Source organism: Otolemur garnettii, unplaced genomic scaffold (genome assembly GCF_000181295.1).
Source record: "Otolemur garnettii isolate 467f Iridium unplaced genomic scaffold, OtoGar3 scaffold00046, whole genome shotgun sequence".
In the NCBI taxonomy this organism is placed as follows: domain Eukaryota; kingdom Metazoa; phylum Chordata; class Mammalia; order Primates; family Galagidae; genus Otolemur; species Otolemur garnettii.
In genome coordinates this window covers 13,480,385-13,490,097 of record NW_003852441.1, presented here as the reverse complement: position 1 = coordinate 13,490,097, position 9,713 = coordinate 13,480,385, and the positions used below count along the sequence as shown (strand labels likewise).

The following is a 9,713-nucleotide window of genomic DNA, read 5'->3' as shown; positions in this document are numbered from 1 at the left end:
AGCCAGGATTTATAGTTTTTAAGTAGTGTGACCAGATGTCCTGCTTTTCAACAATTTGTCCCACATCCTGCTGCGTTTTTAAAAAGTCCCAATTTTTGGAAAGAATGCATGAACAGGCAGGAGAACAAGAAGGGAATATATGGTTTTCAGCTGCCATGTGGCTATTTTGCCAGAATATGAGTTTTATATTATTTTTGTTAATTTTATAATGTTAAGCTGTAATAATAACAAATAATTGCTGAGAAGTGATTATCGAGAACTGCTTATCAAAGTTTGCATTGTTGTCAGGCCCTGCCCTGCCCAGTCCCCTGCCCCACCCCCCAGCCATGTTGTCCTGCCTTACTGATGTTAAAATCTGGTAACCCTATTTTTATGACAGAGAGTTGACATTTTCCAAATCTTATTTAATGTGTGAATTTGTGGATTATACATCTGCAGAAAGTTTTGCAATCTTTATTGATTTGTACATAACACCTTTATAAAAACAAAATGCTTGCTACACAAATGCAGCTTCAAGACAACAAGGCTGCTGCCCCTGGGCACCTCCTGTAGACAAACTGTGGAGCTGCCACTGCCTGGAGCCCCACTGATGGATGGGTCAGACCCAGACCCCAAGCATCACTGTTCTTTTTATTTTTTTATTTTCATTAAATCATAGCTATATACAGTAACATAATCATGGGGTACAATGTGCTGGTTTTATATACAATTTGAAATATTTTCATCAAACTGGTTAACATAACCTTCATGGCATTTTCTTAGTTATTGTGTTTAGACATTTATATTCTACACCTAGTAAATTTCACATGTAACCTTGTAAGATGCAATGTAGGTTTGTTCCCACCAATTACCCTCCCTCCACCCATCCTCTCCCCTCTGATCCTTCTCTCCTTTCCCCTTCTTCTTGGGCTATAATTGGGTTATAGCTTTCATAAGAAAGCTATCAGTTGGTTTCATAGTAGGGCTGAGTACATTGGATACTTTTTCTTCCATTCTTGAGATACTTTGCTAAGAAGAATATGTTCCACCTCCATCCATGTAAACATGTCCCCGAGCATCACCGTTCTAAGTGAAAGCGTGCGCCTGGCCCAGAAAGTTGGGTGGACACAAGGAGTGCTTGGATCTGCAGGTTGTGTGTATGGTTGAGGCACATAAGGGACCCGGGGAATGCTGGGAGCTGAGGCTGTGGATGGGCAGGGAGTCTCGGCCATGCTAAGTACTACAGCTCAGACTTCTCTCTGCTTCAATCATAGGAACTATGGACAGACTTAAAGCAGCAAAGGGCCATGGTTGTATTTACACTTGGCAATCAGAGGTGGGCCAGATGTTTAGGGCCAGGCCAGAGAAATGCAAATGTCCAGGTACAGCAATTAAAGAGGACATTGAAGCAGGGAAGGTGGGGATGGAGAGAAGAGGAATGGATTTGAAAGCCAATGTGGAGGTGAAATTTGGTGGCTGGCTGACTGAAGTGGGGTGGGGTTGAGGTGGTAGGAGAAAGAGTGATGAAATTAGGTTTTTGGCTTCCCACAGAAATGGGAGGCCAGAGAGGGAGAAGAGAGGCCGGGCTCCTTCAATCGCCCTAGCCTGCTGTTCTCAGGCACACATGGGTTTTAGGTTGCCATCCACTATCCACATGGCCATTTCTGATGCTGAAATCAGAGAGGTCAGGTAGGAGCGTGGCCTTATTGAGGGTGAGCACTGTCAATCTGGGAACTAGCGATGAATCAGGTCAAAGACTCCGCATGCTGATGAGCATAAGATCAGCTCAAACCCTCAGTCCACGCTTTTCCAAAGTCCAAACACCTTCCACCTTCTGTGGATCCCCTAGCAGGCCACCTCTTTCCCCATGATCAGTACTGGCTAACAGGCTATGTGAGTAAGACTTGGCTCCGACTGCCCTGACCCAAGAGTAAAACACCTGCTTCCTTGGTTCCCTGCACCATCAAAACAAATCTGCTCACAAAAGCATTGGCAGAGGCAGAAGACTGTACTAAAGACTGAGCAGGGCACCCACAGAGAGATTTATAAGGCATCAGTGCAAACAACTGCACACTGCATGTAATATAGCCTGTTCTGAAATGCCTTTGCCACCCCATCCCTGAGTACTTTCTTTCTTTTTTTTTTTTCTTTGAGACAGAATCTCACTATATCATCCTCAGTAGAGTGCTGTGCTGTCACAGCTCGCAGCAACCCCAAATTCTTGGGCTTAAGCAATTCTCTTGCCTTAGCCTCCCGAGTAGCTGGGACTACAGGCACTGCCGCAACACCCAGCTATTTTTTGGTTGTAGTTGTCATTGTTGTTTGGCAGGCTCAGGCTGGCTTTGAACCCACCAGCTCTGGTGTACGTGGCTGGCATCCTAGCCGCTGGGCGCCCAGCCCCTGAGCACTGTCTATCAGTTGCTTCTCCCAGCTTTGCACCATCCTGCTGGCTCCCCTTCTGATCCATCTCTCCTTCCCCTTGCCCCCCCCCACTCCAAATTCTCCCTTTTCTATGACCCAGAGGAATCCAACACTCCCCAGTTTCTACCAGCAAACTTCATTCCCAGCCAGCTTTGCAGATTCAGAGGTGGTCTGCAGGTTACAAACCATTCTGCTTTTGAAAAGGCCTGTGCAGTTATGAATAGAACTTTTTCAGTTTCCTCTTAATAGTGTCCCATGCTTGGTGATCCTCAGAACCCTTTTGCATACGTCATTTCTTGGAAGCCTTTCAGAAGCCTGTAAGGAGGCAGATGGGATGTTAAGGGTCTTGTTCCAGGTGCAAAAGCTAGTGCCCTGAAAAGTGGGGACAAGAAACCTATTGCCTTGATGCTTAGCCAGGGCCTCAGTGCTTGATAATGTGAATGTGTGTGTACCTTTCACACTGTGAACTGTATTTCTTACTGAGGATCTTGGTCTTTCGAAAAAGGCAAATACTGAATAAACCCACAGTCTCAGGAATTCCTGGAGAAAGATTATGTGATTTCTGCCCCTGGTTCCACAGAAATGCCTTTTATTTTATTTTATTTTATTTTTGAGACAGAGTCTTAAGCTGTTGCCCTGGGTAGAGTGCTATGGCATCACAGCTCACAGCAACCTCCAACTCTTGGACTCAAGTGATCCTCTTGCCTCAGTGTTTCTATTTTTAGTAGAGATGGGGGTGGGTCTCAATTTTTGCTCAGGCTGGTCTTGAACTCATGAGGTCAAGCAATCCACCCACCTCAGCCTCCCAGAGTGCTGGGATTACAGGCATGAGCCACCACGCCCTGCCAGAAATGCCTTTTGGATAAGTCTGAGCAGGGCTGAGGTGGTTACTGCCTTCAGCTGCTCCCCCACGCAATTGCCCCCTTCCCTGTGGAATGTCTTGCTCAATCCTTCCCCTTGCAACCACTCAGAATTGCAACAGGTTTATTGGTGTTCCTAGAAAATGTCTTGAGTAACTAGAGAAACAGGAAGAGGCAAGGGGAAAGCTGGAACCCCACCTCCCTACACTTGCACAGCCTCTGCTTCCCAGATGGTCTCTTGACCCCAGTGGGCAATGGTAGGTGGTAGATGGGGGGCAGGGACCCTGCCCAAGGTCAATGTCGAGGTGAGGTGGCTTTGGAATTAGACCAAAGAGTGCAGAAATTTCAGAGCCTGGATCCAAACTTTCTATTGCCCTGCATTGTTAAGAGGGGTAGTCCACCTAGAACAGGGGACAGGGGCAGCCTTCATTCATTCAGGTAGTTACAGATACATATGGAGTATCTGTACCTGAATGGAGTCCCAGCTGGTGTTCTTGACGCTAGAAACATAGTGGCAAAGAAAGAAAAAGGGCCAAGTGCAGTGGCTCACACCTGTAATCCTAACATTCCTGAGGCAGGAGGATCACTTGAGGCCAGGAGTTCAGGACCAGCCTGAGCAACATAGTAAGAGTTCATCCCTACAAAAAATAAAAATAAAAAAGAAGGAGGAGACTAAAAGAAAACAAGAAAAGGCAATTGGGGACACATTTCTCCAGAACTCTTGAGGCCATCTGCTCTGGGCTTATCATACACATTTGGCTCAGAATAAACCTCTTTAAATTATTTTACAGAGTTTAGGGTTATTTTTTCTCATTAACATAAAAAATTACAATGTTTTATTTGGAGACTTTAAAAACAAGGTAGAGCTAAAATGTCAGATATGTAGACTACAATTATTTATAGTCACATTGTAGCAGGATCTTCTTGTTCAGAAAGATTAACTCTAAAGTGTGTGTGCCAGAAATATACAGGCGACCACTAAAACAGAAAAATAAAAGAGAAAGAGGAAGAGAGAGGCAAGGCCTGGGCGCTCCTGTGCTGACATGCCAGTGTGCGAGACACACAATGAACAAATGGACAACGAGAACAAATACACCGACAGATGGTGGTCTCCATAACAGGCTCAGCCGGAGGGGAAATGCACATTGCATATTGATCATAAAGAACACAGACATCCTGCAGGATGGGTGCTGTCCCTCCTCATAGCTGAGGCTCAGGAGGGGCCAGGTGAGGGGAAAGGAAAGTTCATTCTTCTGTCTGGACCTGGGAGGGTATCTTTTTACCTGCCGGGATACTCTTTTCTCCTATTCCTGTCCTACTTCTCTGGCTGTTCTTTCTCATCCTCCTTCCCAAATTCCTCTTCCTCTTTCCTTCCAATCTGATGCATGGATTCCATCTCTCCCTCTGGTTTTCTCAGAGTGAATGAGACTCAGGATGTTTCCTGAGGGCAAGGTGATTGAGGAGAAAGGGGAAGGGAGAGTACAGGACTGTGGAGCTCCTGAATAGGGAGCAACCTCTCGGTGGGGAACGACACCAGGCAGAGAGGACCAATACCCACACTACAAGGTCTTCTTGGTCCGTAGAAACTTCTTCCTTGCATCTTTATTGCATCTAGCAATATATCTATAACTATTCTCCCAAGACTAGGGACAAAGATCCTGAGATGTCCCTGCTCCTTACACCCTATGTCTAAGACACCCAGATAAGCAGCTCTAGGGTGGCACCCATAACTCAGTGGCTAGGGCGTCAGCCACATGCTCCAGGGCTGGTGGGTTCAAACCCAGCCCAGGCCTGTGAAAAAAAAAAAAAATCCAAAAACAAAAGTAGCCAGGTGTTGTGGTAGGCGCCTGTAGTCCCAGCTACTTGGGAGGCTGAAGCAAGAGAATCGCTTAAGCCTGAGAGTTTGAGGTTGCTGTGAGCTCTGACAGCACAGCACTCTATTGAGGGTGACAAACTAAAACTTTGTCTCAAAAAAAAAAAAATGCAGCTTTAAATATAAAGCTTCCTCTAGAGAGACAGGGCTGGTCACTGGTGAGATTGTGGTAGCACTGTACTGTGACAAGCAGCCTGGAAGGGTGTCTGGGTTCAAGGAATCTTTTTTTAGTGTCGTTCACTCCCCCTAGACCCTGCTTGTGCTATTACAGGGAATAAGCATCCAGGCTCATCACAGGGAGGCTGGAGAGCCTCTGAGGCCTGAGAACTACCTTGAGTGCTTTTTAAAAATGCTGATTCATGGGCTTGGCACCCATAGCACAGTGGTTATGGCACCCGCCACATACACTGAGGCTGGCGGGTTCAGACCCAGCCCAGCCCAGCCCAGCTAAACAATAATGACAACTGCAACAGAAAAATAGCTGGGCATCAGGGCGGGCGCCTGTAGTCCCAGCTACTTGAGACTACTGTTAAGCCCAGGAGTTTGAGGTTGCTGCGAGATGTAACGCCTCAGCACTCTACCAAGGGCAACATAGTGAGACTCTGTCTCAAAAAAAAGAAAAGTCAAAAAAATGTTGATTCCTGTGTCCCACACCAGATCTACAAATCACAACTAGGAGTCAAGTGGAGACATAGGACCCTGTATTCAAATGCATTTCAATACATTTCCCAGGCAGTTTAAATGTAACATTTAAGAAGCCCGGACTTGGTGTTCACAAGTTAAGGCCTTAGAGCCAGATAGACCTGGGTTTAGCTTGTAATTTTTCCACCGCAAGCCTGTGAAGGTCTGCATCCTTCAGCAAGTTATTGAGCACTTCTAAGCCTCTGTTTCTCATCTGCAAAAAAGTGTAATAACAATTATTACCTACTCTACAGAGCTTTTGTGAGGATCGAATAAGCTGGGCTGTGGAGAGAAATCAGAACTCGTGGTTAAGTCGGCATGAAAGGCCTGTTAGTTTTCTAAAGTGCATTTTCACCCTGAGGTTTTCATTTTATGGAAGAAGTCACAGCTAATGACTAAGGTCTTGCCAATATTTTAAGTTCTTGAACCATGGTTCTGCTTTCAGTTCTGTTATGAACAGAAAGTTTATCAGCTCGTTGTCATCATGGCAAAGTAAAGAAAGAACAAACTTTGGCATGAGACTGGACTGAGCTGGCATCTCACGTTAGTTAATTACTAGCTATGTAGTCTTTAGCAAATTCCTTAACCTCTTGGACTTCTATTTCGTTATCTGTAAAATGGGATTAACAATAGATGGGCCCCCTGGAAAGTTATAATGAGGACTTAAGCAGTATCATGTATGTCAGTGGTTGTCAGCCTCAAAATCATCTGAAGAGCTTTATAAAAACAAAAAATGTCAGGTGCAGCTGTGATGCAGGTAGTCCCAGCTACTAAGGAGGCTAAGGTGAGATGATAGCTTGAGCCTCAGGAGGCTGAGGCCAGCCTGGGCAACAAAGCAAGACCCCATCTGTAAAAAACAAAGCTCCACTGGCCAGGTCCTGACACAGATCAAGTAAAGCAGAATCTCTGATGTAATACATATACCAGTAGTTTTTAAAGCTCCCCAAGTGGCTGGGTGAGGTGGTTCATGACTACAAACACAGCATTTTGGGAGTCCAAGGTCGGGGGATAGCTTGAGCCCAGGAGTTCAAGGCCAGCCTAGGAAACATAGCCAGACCCTATCTGTAGGAAAAAAACCTAAGAATTAGCCTATTTTGGTGGCACATACCTATAATCCTAGCTACTTGGGAGGCTGAGGCAGGAGACTCGCTTGAGCCCAGGAGTTGGAGGTTGCTATGAGCTGTGATGCCACGGCACTCTACCCAAGGGGATAGCTTGAGGCTCTGTCTCAAAAAAAAAAAAATTAAATTTAGTCATGCTACCGGGGCATAGGAGCTTGCGCCTGTAATCCTAGCACCCTGGAAGGCCAAGGCAGGAGGATCACGTGAGCTTAGAGTTTGAGACCACCCCGAGCAAAAGCCAGATCCCATCTTGACAAAAAAAAAAGAAGAAAGAAAATTAGCTGGTAATTGTGCTGGGCACTTATAGCCCAGCTATTCTGGAAGCTGGGGCAGGAGGATCACTTGAACCCAGGAATTTGAAATTAAAGTGACCTAGCTGATGCCATGGCACTCTAGCTTGGGCAACAGTGTGAGGCTTTCTCAAAAAAAAAAAAAAAAATTAGTCATGCTCATTTTTGAACTTCAGTCATATGTTTAACTCAAAGCTCTCCCCTTTGCCCAGTGAGAGGCATGGGAAGAAGGGTGGAGGCCACCCAAATCTCTCAACAATTGCTTTCCTGTATTTATTTCTCTGGGGTTGGATTGAGGAGGAAAGATTTGCCATGGGAAGTCTCCCTTCCATGGGCCATTACTGACAGTCTAATTTAAGTAGGGGGTATGGGGACTCCCCACTGGCCACTGATAAGCGACTCAACCCCTAGTCCTCGAGGGGTCACTGCAGTCCCTTCAGAGATGCAGCTGCATCCTGGTCTGCTTTTCAGCCTCATACACACCCTTCTTTGCCATCCTTCAGTAGCTTTCAGCAACCTGTACCCGTGATCTTCCTGCCCGTCTGTAGCCCCAATTCCAGGCCTGCCAGCAAGGGTAGAATCCAGCTTCCACACCTTACCAAACTCAGTTGTGCAGCCATGGCATGCCCCTGACTGGCAGTTTTCCCGGCCTGCCCTCCTCTTCCCTCTGTGGAAACACCTTAGCCATTATGCTACACTGGTGGCCTAGAGGATGTCTCACTGGAAGAGGGAGGTGATTCTCTTGGGCCCCTTCTCTCAGCTGCATGCTCCCCAAAAGACAAGCTCTTCTCAAGTCCACTGAAAAGGCATCTCCCAACAGTCTGTGGCGCAGGGGCTGACCCACTGCTATTTCTCTGGTCTTAGATCATGGGAAAATTTGGACTCATTCTCAACAGTGGGCCCTGATCATTCATTCTGGAAGAGAGCACCTGTGGACCCCTCACATCACTGTATCACTGCCACAGTGGTGGTCCTTCAAAAGCAAGTTAGCCTGAACTCTATCTGGCCTTGCTGACTCAGGGCCTTCATTACCACCATCAGCAGAGAAAGGCCCTGTGACATGGAGAAAAAGCATTCTGGCCCTCTGTCCTTCCTGGGTGACTTGGGTAGGTTACTCACCTCGCCTCAGCTTCCCATCTGGGGAGCAGGGTGGTGTTGAAAATAAAATGAGAGATGGGTAACTCCACTGAGCTCACTTGAAATATCTGATGGCACCTCAAATCCATTTTATTTGTAAGAATAAAACTGGAGGGAAAAAAAGCACTTATCATTCTGAGCAGTTCTGAAAATGACCCATAGTTTAGCTCTCTGACATCATTCCACTTTGCCTTTCTTTCCTAGGAAACTGATGAGAATGAGATTTCTTTGGCCTTGAAAGATAAACAGTAGTGTTTATTAGAAGCTACAGGACACGGTCAATTGACTCTTTACAATTTTATCAAAGTAAACAAAATAGTTCAAAATCAAGTAATGTAGAGGGTTTTTAATGAACAGTGACAACCCTGTCTCCTCATACCATCCATCCAACAAGCTAGCATTTACTTCTCTAGCTCTAAGGGGTATGTTTATGTTGCTTTTTGGAGAATGTCTTCAAGAGTAAAATAAGAAGAGAGATAGAAAGTAGGCAAGGAAAGATTAAACAGAAAACTTGGAATCATACATTTGAATAAGGGGGGAAAGAATTGAGAAGGTGGAGGGAAGGAAATTCTATGATCTATCTATCTATCTAGCCATCTAGCCGTCTGGTTCCCCAAGGCTAAAGAAGGCAAGATTCTAATTTATGTTTGTTGAACAAAGGGTCTACCTTCTGACATGTGCCCCTACTTATACCTAGCGTTCTTTCAACTTATTGGGCCCTGCCAGACTAATTTCCAGTCTCCATTTCTTTTCTTTTCCCCTTGGTCCTTCTTCCTCTTTTGTGCATCCTAAAAAGATGATCTTCCACAAACACTCCCAAGGGGGTGAGTTATTCCATGTTTAAATCCTCAGTACATCATGGATAAATAACAAAAGCATCTTGTTGACAAAAAAGTAAGCCACAGAATGATGTGTATAGGAGACCACTAGTTATACATTATTGGTTTTGCCACACGTAACTTTATCAAGGGCTGAAGAATATTATATAAGATCAAGCCACAACTTCAGCAAAGAAATTCAAAACTGAAAATCCAAAACATACTATAGCTCCATCAATGAAGACACTATACCAGTAATACAAATGCATTTTAAAATTTTCAGCCAAGTGATTACAGAAAGTTTTTGCAGAATAGTGTGACCTCAACTAATAAGTAGAATTTAGCAGTAGCCTAATTCTACTGCCTGCCGAGGTGCCTTTTTAAATCTTTAAAATTACTGAAAAGCATGAGTCTGAGTAATAGTGCCCAAACATGCATGGGTGAGTTTCCACTGGCTAAATGGCGACATAGAAAGTTGATTTTTTTAAAATTTATTTCTTCTTCTTCTTCTTCTTTTTTTTTTTTTTTTTTTT

General features: G+C 45.0%; 1 protein-coding gene across 1 annotated transcript in view; it reads left to right on the top strand.

Annotated features, from left to right (window-relative positions):
• Positions 1–9,713, top strand: part of SCIMP (SLP adaptor and CSK interacting membrane protein) — a 28,771-nt gene that overhangs the window by 5,096 nt on the left and 13,962 nt on the right. The window lies entirely within an intron of this gene.